Source organism: Sebastes fasciatus, chromosome 15, assembly GCF_043250625.1.
Source record: "Sebastes fasciatus isolate fSebFas1 chromosome 15, fSebFas1.pri, whole genome shotgun sequence".
Lineage (NCBI taxonomy): Eukaryota > Metazoa > Chordata > Actinopteri > Perciformes > Sebastidae > Sebastes > Sebastes fasciatus.
In genome coordinates, this window is record NC_133809.1 from 17,039,160 (window position 1) to 17,054,711 (window position 15,552).

General features: G+C 39.0%; 1 long non-coding RNA gene across 1 annotated transcript; it reads right to left on the reverse strand.

Annotated features, from left to right (window-relative positions):
* Positions 1-2,179: 2,179 nt before the first annotated feature.
* LOC141783719 (uncharacterized) lies at positions 2,180-14,161 on the reverse strand. The gene is made up of 3 exons (XR_012597337.1): positions 14,013-14,161; positions 5,020-5,278; positions 2,180-2,859 (listed from the first exon to the last, which is right to left on the reverse strand). It is a non-coding gene; the product is annotated as an uncharacterized LOC141783719 (long non-coding RNA).
* Between the last annotated feature and the right edge of the window lie 1,391 nt (positions 14,162-15,552).

Sequence of the window (15,552 nt, forward strand, 5' to 3'; positions counted from 1 at the left end):
TGTATTTAAAGGCCGGGCTTACGCTGTGGGATTTAAAGAGAAGACGTTGCCTCGTGGCTACACGGTGACAGGAGGGTTACGCCAAAGCTCTCTCTCTGGGAGTTGTGTTTTCAGACCCTTTGCCCTCGGGGCAGCACTGGCTCTGGACACTGCGTTTAATCTGTGGATTTGCGGTAACAGAGAAGACTTCTTATCCACTGACCCATTGGCCCCCAGTGTACGTAATCCAGTGCCTTTCGGTCACACAGCCCTGCTGACACGGATAGAGGAGAGCCAATACACTGCAGCAGTCAGTGCGGGGGGCGCACACACAAACACACACATGGCCAGCCCTGACACACATATCTCCTCCCCCAAGCTTTTGTTTCACTACTACACAGCCCACACCACGGTTATTATAATCAGTGCACGTGATATTTGACCTTATATCCACTAAGCCAATTCACACTAGTATGGTGAATATGAAATACCATAATGCCCTTTCCAAAACTGAGATTGACATCAGCACTGATTATTTACAGTCCGTTCTAAATGCTGCTATGAAAAGAGTCGTTTTACTAACAGAACATTGCCATTCCACTTTGGCCAAAGATATTTTCTGTTGTGCAAATCTCTGCAGTGCCCTTGCATATTCCAACAAGCTTTATCAATCCATCCGATCCTTGGCTTGTAAATGTAACATCATTGAATCCTGCCATTGTCATGCAGCATAAAAGTGAGATCCTGTATCGAAGGTTTCCATGTTTCATCTTTACCACAGGGTGCAAACGTAAGTGAGAGAACTATGTTGAGTTGTCACAAACAAACAATACAGTGTGAGCGAACCTGGAATCCTTGGAAGAAAGCCATTAAGAATACCTTGAAACCTACCCCTTTCTTTTCTTTTTCTTTTTTGAAAAACACATTTACGGCGCATGTTATAGAGGGCATGCAATTATTACATCCATTCCACTCTTGAATGCAGTCAATTTCTAAGCTAAATGAAACTAGGGAGAGTGCACGTTGCACGCGGCCAGGCTATATATTACGTGTGCTTGTGAGTGTTTGTGTAAGAGGGCAGAGCAAGAGAGCAGAAATTGCAAATGAACAAATGCATGCATCACCTATAGCACTTGCACAACAAAGTGATTGTGTGTGCAGCATTTCGCTATTACAGTTTTTCTCAATTGTTTACACACAAATATTGGTACTTGACACACAATGACCACAACATGTAACTCATGCACCAACCCCCTGAACCAATTCTGCTAAACTACAAGCACAATTCCTGCTTTACACTCAAATTGCAGTTCTAAAACACACTTTTTTCAGAACACTACACACAATTCTCTGCATTTGGCACAATTTTCATGAAGAAAATCTCATTTTCACAAGGAACACACTGTCATTCAAAATTCTAAAGTCAATTGCCCTACTATGCACACTGACTCATCACATGGGCAAACACCTGTCACACAGTGTAACAATTAGCAATCAGTTGATGCTTTTCATGGCTGGATTCGACATGCTAAGCGATATTTCCCCCGCTGCTTGGCCAGGGCAAACATTGCTTGTGATGTGGGTGAGGTGCTGTGGCCAGACCGAAACAGAAAAGAGGATGCAGCATAGTTTTTTTTACTGTTTTTTTTACTGTAACTGTATACAGTAAATTCTTCTGTTGTTTTGTATGTAGACCACTGTATGTGCAACTTTGTGTTGGTTGGGATGTACACTGTGTACATTGTTTTTGTGGGGAAAATAAAATATATTTGTTACCGTGTATTTGTGTATTCTGAGTATAAAAACAATATTCTAAAATATTTTACAACACACTTATGTATGTACTGTCTGTAGTAAGTGTAACACTGAACAAAAAAAAGGCCTGAGTCATGATGAATGGAGAAGAAGTGTTTTCCATTCATCATAGTGTTTTACATTGAGCACATCAGTGTTCAACTGGTTCTTATAAATGTCTATTCATATGATGGTTTGTGTGTTTCATTTGAAAACAAAATACCATTTTGAGAAGAAATTACATTGTTTTGAATGTAAAGTTTAATTTTGCAGGAGAATTGAGGGGTTTTGCCCATTGTGTGTGTGTTTTTTTGATTTGTGTGTAGAGTTCTGAGAGTATGAGGCATGCTTTCAGAAAATGTGTGTAAACAATCGAGAAAAACTGTAAGAGCTAAAATGCCAACCTGGTAATTATGAACAGTAAATCCACCGTGTGCACGTGCGCAGTCATATACAACATGCTTGAAATTGAACGCAGCAGTGAGTGATTTTCCACTTACAAAACATACATGAAATTGGCATCCAGTGGAGTGCTTTTCTTTTCAATCACTCCCTTGTTTTCAGCCACGTTGAGCTGCAACTGTCGAGTGCAATAGTGAATGGATGTGTTTTTTTGTTAATGTCCAACACAATGGTCCAGTTGTCAAACCTGAGTACTGTATGAGATGAAATGTAACAAAAAAAAAACCTTTTCAGTGAATTGTTGACACAGGTACAGACAAACTGTCAAAACAGGTGGGTTGATTGAATGCTTGGTCTTTAGACCTTCCTCTGCAGCCACCCACACACTATCTCTGTCTCTACTTCTTCCATCTTATTCACTAACAAACACACTTTACAATACAGCAGGCTGCAATACATAACATCTCAAAGGCCCTATCTTTACCTATCTTTTCTGACTGAGTTTGTAACACCATTACTGTCAGCGTAACGGGGAGATTGTAAAGAAAAAGCCTCTATGAATAGTTATCCGATTATTCTGCAACCCTTTTTTTGTTTCCTGGTGTCTTGAGTCTGCCTAGAAAGCCTCCTCTCCTCTCTATTCTTCACTGGTGGGGACAGTGGTCACCCGTAGAGCATTTTAGGCTGCGGAAAAGAAAAAATATAAATAAAAAAATCCATGTCAGAGGATCTTGACGACACCCAAAGGTGACAGGAGTCAAAACTCATCACGGTCAGAAGGTCCTCTGGCGCCAGGGAGCTACATGATGCGTGAGCCAGGGCACAGGTCACAACGCCGCGGCCATGCTGCCTGGGCCTCACCTCCACTTCACATTGTCTAAGAGCCTCTGCTCCTCCTCGTCACCACACACACACACGCACACACACACATACACACACAGAGAGGACTGTCAATAAATGTCTCTTCTAGCAACAGACTTTGCTCTTTTGTCTGCGCTTTTTCAACGGTGACCTTTCTCCTTAGGATGTGTACGATTTAATGTGTTTTATGCGAGTAGAGAAAACACTTCTTTCTTGTACTGTACATAAATGGCAAGCTATATTTATTTAATGTATTTATTTGTATGTTTTCCCTCCCAATACCTACCCATACATTTTCAGGCAAATTGACAGAGAGGGAAAAAAATAAATACAGAAGCCTGAATTGTGTTCATTAGCTCGGGGAAATGTTTCATACTGAGCCCTGCGTAGCGCAGTGACTTCACTCTGAGCTCAGAATTACTTTATAGTAAACGACACACTCATCCCCGCATTACACTCTACTATACTATAAGATATAAGACTATATCAAAAAGACCCCTCTAAGTTGATTAGTTTCCGTAAAACAGAATTGTTTCCTGGACCTCGTGTTTTATCAAAGCAAACCACAGATGAGCAGCAAACTGTGAGCTACAGCGAGGCTCGCTCTGAGAAGAGCCTCCACGTACAATGCAGCACAATTACACTCGGAGACTATTGAAAATACATGTTTTCATTGGCTAAGGTTGCTGTCTTTTAATCAACGAGTTTATGCATTTTTTATCCATTAAATGCAGTTTAACATGAAAGGGATACCACCAATGATCCTTATCTGCAAATACAGTGCTTTATTTAAAGCAGCTTATTTTAAAATGTGCAAAAAACAACTGTGTCAGAATGAAAACTGCTTATAGATTTGGGCAAAATTTAATATTTGACAAAGTGTTTTAAGACTTATGACTTGTCAAAAATTGTCAAAAATATCATTGGCCCCGTATCAGATCAAAACTTTAATGTTGGGCTGTCAATCAATTAAAAATATTTAATCGCAATTATCCGCAAATTAACTGCACATTTTTGTATCTGTTCAAAATGTACCCTAAAGGGAGATTTGTCAAGTATTTAATACTCTTATCAACATTCGAGTAAACAAATATGCTGATTGATGCAAATGTATGTATATATTTATCTTTTTAAATCAATTAACAACACAAAACAATGACAAATATTGTCCAGAAACCCTCACAGGTACTGCATTTAGCATAAAAACATATGCTCAAATCATAACATGGCAAACTCAAGCCCAACAGGCAACAACAGCTGTCAGTGTGTCAGTGTGCTGACTTGACTATGACTTATTACTAAAGTGGGCATGTCTGTAAAGGGGAGACTCGTGGGTACTCATAGAACCCATTTTCATTCACATATTTTGAGGTCAGAGGTTAAGAGACGCCTTTGAAAATGGCCAATGGATTCGTTAGGTTTTCTGGTTTCCTATGATACCAGTATCTTCATTCTAGCTTTAAAACTGAGTCCACTACAACCTAAAAATTGCAAGTTGCGTTAAAGATATTAGTGGCGTTAAAACGAATTTGCGTTAACACGTTATTATGGCGCTAAATTCAATCTTCTGATTGCAAACAGAGGAGCACAAACTCAGACTTTGGGAGTTGTTTCCACTACGAGGGGCAGCAGCCAGGGATATCCTGGATTTCCGGACTCTTAATGTCTGTCAGCTGTGCTTTATTGATGGCTTATGTCAAATGCCATTCTGACAGAGCTCATTAGGATGAAGGGAGTCGTCTAGGTAGAGGCAGGAGAAGGCAGAGCTGGCGAGCTGCCTGATCACTGTGTGCACAAAGCTCACCAATGTACCTAGAGGGTGATGCCTCTGACAGGAGTTAGCTGACAGGGCTATCTGTGTGTGTGTGTGTGTGTGTGTGTGTGTGTGTGTGATACACAGAGAGAACGCTGATGGGAGTGCAGAGAGAAAAAGTATGTGTGTGTGTGTGTGTGTGTGTGTGTTCATGTCATTGCTTGAGTTACCCGGTGTCACTGAACAGGTCCCCGCTTGATGCCACGACTCCAAACACAACTGACAGGCTGAGAGTCATCTCGCTTTCGCCACTCACACATACTCAAATATGTATCCGTGCGCAGCCCTCTCAGTGCACCGCGTGGCTTCAGCAGTCTTGTGCTACAAGGACAAGGCCCTGTGGAGACTTCAGGGACCTTGAGAAGATGAGTCAAATGATTTCCACCCTGGTCCCTGCTCCTCTGTGCCGCACAGTAATTCCTGCGATACCTTTTAAAAAAAGACACAAAGATTACATTTGATTTGCACCTGGATTGTCACTCTTGTGTGGTTCTCGTATAGGGAAAATACATTTTACACATCTTCATTCAGGGATTACTCTCTAATAGCCAGCAGCCAGGGTCTAATACTACTCTAAACAGCTGAATCCATATCAGATATGGCCAGCGGCGCTGGTGATGAGCTCAGACTGTTATGTGACATCTTAATATACTGATTAAAAATGCATGTTTGGAGGGTAAGCAGAGGGGTGCTCTGGGTGCTCCTGCCAGGGAAGATTAAATCATTCTACTTAACAGACATGCTGGGGATTCGGGTCAATGTAAATGAGCAAGCTATAAGACACCTTAAGTCAGCAGTGGATTTTTCAAAAGAGGCAAAAATAATAATATCACAGAAAAGAAGAGGACATGATCAATAAAAGTTCTGGCTGTGAGGCCAGCGGTGAAGATATGGAAGCGCTAATTCAGATGTTGAAACCAGCCCAAGCAGAGTTTGGTGCAATTAACATTTCACTTTCAGTCGCTCCAAGAAAAAAATCCATGTTGAAGAACAAAAAACTGTTAAAGAATGTGATACAAGTTTGTTTTTGCGGTCTCATCAGCATCCAGTTTCATTAAACTCCTGCCAAATAGTCTGGCACGCTGCAGCACATCGACACTGACAGCAGCAGGGAGGCTGAGACGGTGTTAATGCTATCTTAGCTGGGAAGTCGTATGGAGCCTGGCCAAAGAGATGCGGTTGCTAATCCAATCAGCTAAAACACACAAGTCCATAAAGGCTTTAGTTTGAGCTGAGATAATCAATTACTGTTGCTCTTTCTTTGCCATAAACACACACCTGTTCATACACAGGTGGACAGACACAAACTGACCAAAGCCACATACATTTCTCACAATTAAAAACTGCATTATGGGCATTAATTAAAAAAAACCACATACACACTAGAGTAACCCGTTATGAATGTGAAAAATCAAGTTTAAGCTAATACAGCAACTGCTGTTTGAGTCAAAGGAAGTGTGTTCATTGTTGTAAATAAAAAAAGTTAACAAAACAGAAAGTCAAGGGACTTAAAAAATATATAAAATATACCGGTTTATGTTTAATTAATTAATTTATTAATGGCAATGTCAGATGTCTAAAGTATAATTTATTAAATATTTTATCAAATATTTCACATGTTCACTAATATTAATATTAGTCTAATTACAAATCCATATTTAACTGCTGACAAAATAATGCTAATTTTGTTCATAAAAACCATATTGACATTAATTGAATTTAGTGAATGTGACTGTACTCACTTAATGTTAAAAAAATAGGAAATAAAGAGATGTCCAATTGACCGTTTAACTGTGACATGATTTAATGAAACTTGCCTGGTCCTCTTTTGAATAAATTAACCAAAACAGAGATGAAAAGGCATTAAATCTTTTGAAATCCAGATAAATTACTGGTATATTGACTGCAGTATGACCCAAGTGTCTTCATTACTTATTATATTAAAAACAACATATATCATCTTCTCAGGAAAACGCAAGCTGCTCTGTTTCTTTAGCTTATGGAAGCTATATCAAGGGTTATTTTACTATCAAATGTGAAGTCTGTATCTTGTTCGGTCTAACACATATAAAAAAGGAAGCTATTGTATACAGTGTCTATCTTCTTTCAGTACGTTAGTGGGTTCCTGACAGTTTTTAGCATCACCATTTGCAATCTTCCAAATGCTTTTAGAAACACTGACTGTCATGGCCTTGTGCTGAATAATACAGCTTTAGAGAGAGCAGGGGAATTTTCCTCAGGGCACAGGTGTGCCCTGATAGTCTCATAAGCCCCGGCAGCACAAAGAAAGAAAGATGCTTTCTTGGTGAAAAGGAATAGGGAGGCACGAGGTGGAGAAACGGATCAACAATGGCTTTTTCGTTTGTGTGTATTTGGTTTTGACCTTCAGACAGAGCTTCAAATAAATGCGACACCGAGGGGGAAATCAAAAATCCCACTGACCCTGAATCTCTACACCCTTCGCTGGCAGGGAATGAATACGTGATGTTCAAAGATGACTGGGGAAAAAAAAAAAAGTCTAATTCGGAAGTGTAATACATTTCCAGACAAATGGAGAGAGGAAGTGTGCGGGTAATGCCTCTCCACAATCGACAGCACCAGCAGGCGCAGTCATTTCTTTTTATTTACTCACACTCTCGAAGACAGAAGGGCTGCACACGTATACCTATACATGACAATCAAATATACACTAAACATCACGCCTATCATTAGCGATTTAAGAGAATATCGAAAATAGAGTATCGCGATGTTTTGTGATACTGTGATTTTTACTTGATTTTTTTTACTTGATTCTTTATCAATAATTTACATGCAAAGATATACGCCTTCTCAGTGTATGTCCCCTCTCAGAGTAGTGCTTTAGAGTAGTGATAATAAAGTCACTGTGATAACAAATGCAGATCCCATTTGGGGTGTAAGAAAATATCGATACACATGAGTATCGAGATATTATGTTGTGCGATACTGTATCGATTCTCCAAAACACTGTATAGATTTTTAATGAACCTCTTAAAAATCCGACAGCCCGTTATTTGATCTTTCGGAGGTTGTTGCCATGTCATACTAGCTTGTCACGAAGGAGGCTAAAGTTACGCACAATATTGGCGAGGAAAAACTGGTATGGCGATATTGTCAGAGGTCCCTTGGCCTCGGACTTCAAGATATGTGGATGAAAATGTGTTCTATGGGTACCCAAGAGTCTCCCCTTTACAGACATGCCCACTTTATGATAATCACATACAGTTTGGGGCAAAAAAAACATGCTGTTTTTTGTATGCAGTATGAATGTGTAATTTTTGCATAGTCTAAAATGTTGTATTTCTGGTGTGGCAGTTGTGACAGTTTTCCTGTTGTTCAATCAACCTTTGGGATTATGAAGCTTAAATCATTAGTCATACAGAGCAGAGAAATATCACACGACCTCTAAACAGCATGCATAAATATTTAGGGGAATTAGACTCCTTCAAACTCCTCTCCTCCATTTCCACCTTACTCTTAACTTGTGTTGACCCTCTGAAAGGGCTGCACGGGGCTGAGATGCTTGACATGCAGTGACGGGGTTGACAAGGTAAGTGGTCGGTCTGCTAAGTCAGGCAGTCAGCAGACGGACAACACACTTATTGAATGAAGAGAGAGTGTTTGCTCAGGAAAACTCAATGAGTAGGTCAGAAAAATCTAACTAACACTCGTGTGAGCTCTATTGACTGGATTTTGATTGGAATAAAGAGGTGAGGATATCAAAACATACTACATCTCGGCTTATATTTGAAAATATCAGTATTTCGAATGGCAAATCTACCAAGCAGCAACGCCTGCAGGGTGGTGGGGGTTCAGAGAAATCCTGCCTGTCCTTGTGTGTCACTTACCATCCCCAGGAAAAGACTTTTTTTTTTTTGCTGATAGCGCAAAGTGTCTCCATGAGGCTAACACTTTATGTCAGATTCTATACTAACTAGCGCATTAGAAAGAGGGAATCCACCTTTACTTTGCCATAAAAGCATTTTTCTTTTCCCACAACACTTAGCAGCAGTGAGATTTTTAAGTATCGACGCAGTTGAAAAGCTGATGACTAGGTTCTTAGTAGGCGCTATAGAGGTGTACTGTAGAATCCTCCATGATTCACCCTGTTTTCTCTTCATTTTATTATCTACACTTCAGCAACGAGGAGAGCTAGACAAGTGAATTGATGGGGGTGGAGCAGGGAGGGGTGGTGGTGGTGGTGGTGGAGGTGGAGGTGGAGGTGGGGGGGTGATAAGGAAGAAAACAAAATAAAAAGGAAAACAGACAAGGAGTGCCAGGCTCTGAAAACTGGCATGCTGCAGTTGTATGTCAGTCACCTAGCAACAAGTCCTCCCCATCACTTACCCCCCGCTTCCCCATCTCCCGCTGCGCTCTCTAATTCAACAAATCTGCTCAGAATGTATGGCTGCTCTTCTAACAAAACGCATTCTGCGCTGGGGGCTAAGGATGTGGGCCTCCGCTGAACACGCCACTCAGCTGCCCATTGACCACCGGGGCCTTTCTCTGCACACACTAAGGAGCGGGGGACAAAGACCCTGAAAGCAGGGGCAGCTCCACAGAGAAAACATTTGCTTGTAATTGTGTTTGACTGCATAATGAAAATGATGTTCTTTTTTAATTTGGGCTTGTTAAGGCCACACTATTTTCCTCTGGTCACCTGATTATTGTAAAGAAGCAACCCCTCACTTGCCCTATGGGGCGCAGAGGGGGGAAATATTGAAAATGGTCCAAAGACCTCCCCTCTTTACTTTAACCCCTCTTGTGTTTCAAGTGTTCTCTGGCAAAAACATAAATATGTAGACCCTGTTCATTACAGGATGGGAGAGTAGGCGAGAATGAGTTTTTTTCCCCCCTTGAGAAAGGATAATGACAGTGAGGCACACACACATACACAAATGGGAGTGCTGCCATGCTTGCCCTGAGTTGTGAAGCACTGAGAAGGTTAGCATTCCTGGTGCTACTTCAGTGAAACAGACCATTAGTGGGAGCATCGGGCGAGCACCCAAAAAGAGTGCTTCAATGGACACATTCACATCCAGTGATTATTTGCACTTTTTAGCCCCCCAATTTCCAGTTTTATTAATGTGTGTTTTCCACATTCATCTGGCTTTCCCCTTTTTTTCTCCTCACTGCTCTCCTGTGGCAAAGGTGAGGAGCATTCTGGTGTAAGCCTGGAAAAGAGGAAATTTAAACAACCTCCGAGCTGGAGACCAATTGGTTTAATTGTTGTTTGAGAAGGTTGCGCTATGTCGTATTTTATATACTCTATAAATAGCCTATCAGTACCTTTCTTTGAGAACTTTAATGTCACGTTTCTTTGGCGATTTCTGTTATGTTCCATATGATTTATGTCAGAGGTGGATGCATCTTTGAATCTGACATGGTCTCCTGTCTACCTCCCTGACACCTATTCAGTGATTTAATTGGTTTAAGCCGGTGTCCCATTCTCACAGTCATCCCCAGGAGACCCCTTGAGAAAGCGCGAGTCTGTCGAGAGGTCAGAAACAAGGTGGACCTCTGCTATTGCTATACCTCTGATATTCAAGTCTACTAGTTCCTGTCTATAAGGCCTGGATCGAAGGTCGGCTCATGTGACCTTGAGGGTGATCTGTGGCTTTCCCAACAGACAACACCACCTTTATCTGTAGGTGTAATGTCAGAGTCATTCACGGTCCTGGCTCATGTTTCTGAATCTCACAGCATTTATAGAAGCATATAGATTGTGAGAGCATGCTTTCATGATCACATCAGGCAGCGCTAAACATTTCCCTGCTATTCACTGCTGTCCTGATTATCAAATATCTGAACTAGGGTAAAAAGGTGGATAAAATCCTCTATCACTGTATATTCAATTTTAAATAAACACTCAGTTGCCAGTTTATTAGATACAAGCTAAAAGTTATGCAGTCTAATACAACAGTCCTGCATTAACTGAACGAATGTTATAATGTGAAACTGTATTAGAGAGCCGTTGATTCAATTTTATGGTCATTTTGGAGGTTGCGGTTTGTGATGCTGTTGAATTTTATTGTGTTATACTGAGAGGTGTTTCTAATATTTCACCCACTGCATTTAAATTAGTGAGGTTAGACTAAATATTAGAAACACCTCTCAATATAATGCAATAACTACATCCTCCAAAATGATAATACAGCTGAATCAACACCTCTAAAACAGTTCAACAAAAACTGATTATAACCTTCAAGAAGGTAGGAATGTTGTATTAGACTGCATATATTTTAGCTTGTACCTAATCAACTTGCTTTGGCTATTTGAGTGAAGTAAATAAATCAAATACTCATAATTATAACAAAAATCCTGTGAATCTAATATAACTAAAATGTGCTCATATAGATTTACAACATTAACCACAATGGTTTTATTCTATTGTCTATTTTTTATAGACTAAACGATTATTCAGTCAATCAAGAAAAAAACTGTTCGATAATGAAAATAAATTAGTAGTTGCAGCCCAGTCCTAATTTGAGATTTCACACAATGAGGTGCATTTCTTTCTCAAGGTGTAAGAGCTGTGAGATTTAAAGCAAATCTTCGGTCGTTCTACCTCGGTGTGAGTTATTGGGACTGAGCAGGTGTAAAGAGGAAGGGTTGAACAGTCTGAGAGGTCAGACGGGACTGACTTAAGTCGAAGTCCTGTCAGACTGGAGTGGCTAGAGGGCCTGCACTAACACCCCCACCTCCCACTATAGATTAACAAGTTTCAGCGCCGCATTGCCAAGACCCTGCTTCATTTGTTTTTTTCCTGAGTGTCAACAAGTGAGCGTGTCTGTCTGCGTGGGTATTTTTCAGGACTTTCACCATAAGGACCCCAACTTTGACACCAATTAAAGAGATTATGTCTTAAGATGAGAGGAAAGCTATAGCCGTGTGTTACCACGGTGATCGCTTTTGACAAGGTCACAGGGTACCGTGCAACAGTGCACGACCTCAACGGGAGTTGCCCATTATACTGGGATGAAAGCAAACAGAAAGAAAATAATCGCTTTCCACAGACACTGAGATACTAAAATATAGTCGCCAGTGCAGATAGATAAATGTTCAGCCATGTCAGCAGCAGTCTATAAGGAGCAATATAACAACCTAACTGCAGCTCTCCTCCTAAATGTCAACATTATACATTTAAAATAAATTTGCATTATGCCTTTTATATAATAGTTTGCAGTATTTGATAGGGATGCACCAATGCAACTTTTTCAGTCTCGATCCCGATAGCGATACCTGTACGTTGTGTATCGGTTGATACCGAGTACCGTTCCGATACCAGTGTTTAATTAATAAGCTGTACGCCTCACTGTGTGGAAGTGACTGGGATCATTCTTTTATGTGTAAGGCAACATCAGGCTTGACTTAAACATTGCTTTCCTAACTTTGTAAAACAAAAAGGTGACCAATAAATACATATATATACCTATATTTAATTGTTCTTTATTATTAAAATAATAAATCGTACGGCAGCAACTTAGTAAAATATCTTGAAAATTAAATAGTGTAAGTGTAAACCTTTTTAATGCAGCAACAAACTGGTCAAAACTTAAACAGGAATTAAAATTCCAAAATATAATGTATATAAACATAAATTTAATTGAATAAATCGGCCTAAATGTCACCGATACCCGATCCAGCTATTGGAGTCAGTATCAGCCTGATATCTGATCCAGTATCAGTGCATCCCTAGTATTTAATGATTTCCTCTCTGATTTTCTTTAAGGGTTTTGGTGTAAAGTTAATTAACTGATTTGAGTGATTTCAGTAGATTCCTGTCCTCAGAGTTACTCAAATGGCTGTGATTTATTTTGAGTAATTCATGTAATTTTACACAAAAGGCTTCATTACAACCTTGAAACACATGAAACCGAAAGGGCAGCTGAATGTAACTTTAAGTCTATCAAACTGTATTGCTTAGGAGTAATAAACTTGGGATAAATCTGGCTCATTCAATCAACAACACGCCAGTCTTTTTATGTAACATTAGATAGACAATTTCTATGACGTCCTTGAACCCTGTTTATTCGGTATAATTAGTATTTTAACACTTTTTTTTCAGGAATAAAAATAGACTGTCTGGATCCATTTATGATACACAAACACACCTGTTTCAGCACACATTAGATTTAATTCAATTTATATGCAGGCCCTGTGTGAATGATATTAAACCAAACAAAACGGGTACATTTTTTTAAAAAGTCAGTTAGATTTAAAAACCGTTAGCTAGCTAGCTAACGGCTGACAACATTTGTGTTAGCCGTTCTACGTCGCTTTATTAAAGGTCCCCTATTGTAAAAAATTTTGATTTTCATGTATTTTATATTATAAAGCAGCTTTAAGTGATATATAAATACTGTGAAAGTATCAAAACACTCAATCCATGGAGAAATACACACAGCCCGTATTCAGAAACTCTGCGTTAGTATTTCTGTCCATTTGTGATGTCACAAATCTACAATATTTAAACCATTTCACAGTTTTAAACGTAAACATACTAAATGTGTCTCAGTTTATTTCCAGTTGCAGTGTATGTGAATAACATCAGCTGACAGGATGTAAACATGGACCCAAGCTGTTTCCTAGCAATGCAATTCCGTTTAAATGCACTAAAATGGAGCGTTTCAGACAGAGGGTAAATACAGGTATATATATAGACAGACAGGATGAGAAAAAAATAATGTGTTTTTTGAACATTAAAGCATTTAAACATGTTCTAGTAGAAACACAAAATACAAGTATGAACCTGAAATCGAGCATAATATGTCCCCTTTAAAAGAGTGAATTAGCATACTTTGTCTCTTATTTCCTTCTCAATAAAGCAAACCGAATCAAAACCTAGTAGCCTTTTTAATGTAACGTTAGATAGACAATTTCTATGACGTCCTTGAACCCTGTTTATTAGGTATAATGAGTATTTTAACACCTTTTTTCAGGAATAAAAACAGACTGTCTGGATCCATTTATGATACACAAACACCTGTTTCAGCACACATAATAGTTCAATTACCTGATCTAAAGTTATAGCATTAACATTAAATTAGCACACAGTTAAAGGAGCTATAATGCTTCATGCTATAAGCCTATAACACTTTTTGGGCCCTGTTCTGTGAGGTTTTAGTAGTTTCTGGTGTCCTACCTTGATGTGGAGAGCAGGTTCATCCTGACTCAAGTTTTGTGGAGGAAAACTCAGTGGCCTCCTCCTCCTCTTCTTCCTCCTCCTCCTTTTTTTCATTCTCTTTTTTTTAACGTGTTTTCACGTTAATTAGCAGCAGTTGAACTGTGAGCCGTAAATCAAGAAGTGCGGAGTGTATTAATGAGTCGGACCACCCAGAAAAACTATTTCTTTAGGGGACAATGTGAGGATACTCGAGTCTGCCATGCTCTGAAAACCATGAATGAACCTTCACAAGAGCAGTGCTCCCTGCAGCCACATCACCAGCAGGCTGATGGCTGCTTAAAGTACTGATTAAAGGATTTTTATATATATATATATATATATATATATATATATATATACACTGTAAACATTTGCTGTTAATTTACAGCAGGATTTCAACAGTATTAACTGTTATTGCTAAAAACAGTGCTTTACTGTTAATACAAAAGAAAACCTGTTAAATTACGCTTATAGGCCGTTTTTTAACTGAACTATAATGCATTCTTAAAAAACATCACTTTACTGCTGATCAACTGTCTAAAGTATCATCAGTAACAGTTTCATGCAGTATTTTTTTGATTCTGGGACCTGATCTGCACATGTGAGGCTTGTACATGGTACATGATTGTAAAATCAGTGAATTAGCTTTATTGTTCTTCACTCACATGTTGTTCTGGTTTGCATTCTGTGCTTGTAGCCAGCTATAGACAGACATTTTGGGAAAAGTGTCAACAAGTCTATTATAGCCTTTTTCCTAACAAGTGCCTTTAATTGTATTTAGTGTGACTATTCCTATGTCTGTAACCTGCTAAGTCTATTCATCTAGGCAAAAAATAATGTATAGTATACACAGAAAGTATAATAATGTTAATTTTACAGTAACATAAAGGCAACCCTGCTGCCAGTTCTTTACTGTTTTTTTACTGGGAAATTCTTAACAGTGTATATATATATATCAAAAAGGTGAAGTATTCTGGACAAAAACAGAGATCATTTTTATTGGATGTTATAGGGTCCCTATAGTTGTTTTGCTGAGCGCAGAGTTTGCAAGATATGAGGTTAAAAAATCTAAATAAAGGCCAACCTAAAAGAAGAAATAATTATTAATCACCCCTAACTGTGACATCAATTAAAAATCCCTCTGAAAAATGTCTGCATTAAGCTATTTATTAAAGTGACAAAATAACTAAAAGCTGAGGACAATTTTCAGATTATTATGATTTTTTTTTCTAGTGCAAAGCAAGGTTTATAAAATCTTAAATGTAGCAGAAAAGTCACTTTTCAGGAATGGTCGGGCTATTCAACATACTCCATGATCTTTTCATGAATATATAATATATAATTTGCCTCCGCAAGTCCTTTTAAAAACCTGCCAAAACTCTCTTGCTATAAATATGTTTTTTTTTTCCCCCACAAGAGCATATCCTAAGCTCTGCAGGTAGTGCTTAATTGTCTTCCATTATGAACCCTCACAAAGCTAGACCACTGGCTACTAAAATACCAAGGTTAATCTTGATTA